The sequence below is a fragment of the Pyrgilauda ruficollis genome, unplaced genomic scaffold (assembly GCF_017590135.1).
Source record: "Pyrgilauda ruficollis isolate IOZ18807 unplaced genomic scaffold, ASM1759013v1 scaffold340, whole genome shotgun sequence".
In the NCBI taxonomy this organism is placed as follows: domain Eukaryota; kingdom Metazoa; phylum Chordata; class Aves; order Passeriformes; family Passeridae; genus Pyrgilauda; species Pyrgilauda ruficollis.
Genome location: NW_024524823.1, coordinates 119,975 through 122,083, shown reverse-complemented (window position 1 = coordinate 122,083; position 2,109 = coordinate 119,975). Strand labels below are relative to the sequence as shown.

Genomic DNA, 2,109 nt, shown 5'->3' with positions numbered 1-2,109 from the left:
CAAATCTCCTTCAAAACCAAGAAAATCAAGAGAGGAATCACCAGCAGCTCTGAGCAGGAACAACCTGCTCACACTAAATTTTTATTTCAGGCATTCCTCCCTATCCAAGCTGTGACTGACTTAGCCCTGCATCCCATGGAAATCTGGAATTGGGGAAAATCAGGATTTTCACTTTTCCAACTTTCCCATTATCAAATCTCCTTCAAAACCAAGAAAATCAAGAGAGGAATGACCAGCAGCTCTGAGCAGGGACAACTTGCTGCCACTAAATTTTTATTTAAAGCATTCCTCCCTATCCAAGCTGCTTTCCCATGGGCTCAGAGGTTCGGATGGGGAGAACAGCAGGATCCACAATTTTTTCTGGAGCTCCTAAACAGGGAAAAGAGACGGCCAGGCCACTGTGACTGACTCAGCCTGGGAATAACCCACTTCCAAAGCCACAGAGGCAGAAAACGGGCCCTGAGGTGACTCACTGCGGGCACGTCCCGAGGAAGGAACTGGGCACGGCTCAGGCTTGTTTTTGCCAGCACAGCTCTCTGATAAGTGCTGATAAGATCCGTGTTTTATTCTGCTCCAGGTTTTCGGGGTTGGTTGCCAGGAGAAGCCACGCTGCTCCCAGCCTGGCCTTTGTCCTTGCCGTCAGAAAAGCAGAATTCGGTCAAGATCGTTGGGGAGAATGAAGTTTCCAGCAGCCCTGCAGCTTCTCTGGGGTGTTTATTCCATATTTCTCACCTTATATGGATTCTTCCAGCATGTTCCAGGCTGGGAAAGTGAATGGAGGGGGGGGAGAGAGGGGCACAGGGAGGGATCCACAATGCGGGGACAGAGTGTACAGCTGGGAGCTGGGGTGGAAAAGGCATTTCCTCTGGTTGTTTGTGCACGGGGAGTGTTGGGAATAGAGCCCAGATGGGAGAAAAAAAAAAAAAAGATTTTGGGACTGGAGTGGCTCCTGGAAAGCAGCTGCTTGTGCCACAATGTGGGAAATGAATTTATAGGCTAAGAGGAAACACAGAGCCTAGTAGAAAGCTCACATATAAAAACCTAAAAATGAGAAATACTGATTTAGAAATAGCATAAAATAAAACTAAGAGTTAAAGCTATTTTCTTGTTAAGAAAAAAAAATTAAACTAAAAGGAAGTTTCAAAAAATAAAAGTAAATACTTTAAAAAATAGAACTATAAAAATGCATTATAATATTAAAAAATAGAATTATAAAAATACATTGTAATAAACCCCACAAAGAGTAATTTTAAATGATTAGCTTTAAAGCATTTACAACCTAGTGTAACTGCAACTAATAAACCAAAAAGCACTTATATTATAATTAAAAAAACAGTTAACTTCTAATTGTAATAACATAAATTATCACATCTATTTTGGTAACATTTATTTCTATTCTATTTATTATTTATAACATTTATCTATCTCTGTGACATTTCTTTTTAACATCTGATTATAACATCTCTATTGTCTCACCCTTCTCAGAAAACTAAAAGTAAAAATTTTTAAAAACACCTCTCAAAGTCAAAAAAAATTTGCCAAAAATTCCCCTTTTTTTGCTGTTTTGTTCCCAGCAAAAGCTTTTGACGCCCATGTTTGAGATTCTGCAGGGACAGGGATCGAGATCCCATTTTCCTTTTCCTTCAGGGCTTGCACAGGAGGGTTTTTTCCCCCCCCAAAATCTCATTTTTCCAGCTCCCACTGGAACTGGGATGGTGGAAGCTCCCCCAGCCGAGGGTTTTTTCCCCCCCCAAAATCTCATTTTTCCAGCTCCCACTGGAGACTGGGATGTGGAAGCTCCCCCAGCCTGGCAGTTCTCCTTCCAGGTGGGATTTCTTCCCCTGTTTTCTGCCCAGAAAGTGATTTTTGGAGCAGGGAGGGGGAGATAAGGCTCCAGAAGAGCTCAGCCGTCCGTAAACAAGGAGGAATTCGGGTCCTGGGTCTGCAAAGTCCCGTGTTTGTCATCTGCTCTGGCAGGAAGAGGCAGGGACATCAGAGAGGGGCTTCCCCCAGCTGCTGGCAGAGCCCCTGGAGCCCCTCAGACAGCAAAGAAATGTGGAATTTTTCCTCCTTTTCAGCAGCTGAAAGTGCTCCGAGGCAGCGAGCAAG

At 43.6% G+C, this 2,109-nt stretch overlaps 1 long non-coding RNA gene across 1 annotated transcript; it reads right to left on the bottom strand.

The window, feature by feature from the left end:
• Positions 1 to 240: 240 nt before the first annotated feature.
• LOC121357696 lies at positions 241 to 1,682 on the bottom strand. Its single transcript, XR_005955754.1, has 2 exons — positions 474 to 1,682; positions 241 to 369 (listed from the first exon to the last, which is right to left on the bottom strand). It is a non-coding gene; the product is annotated as an uncharacterized LOC121357696 (long non-coding RNA).
• Positions 1,683 to 2,109: the final 427 nt, after the last annotated feature.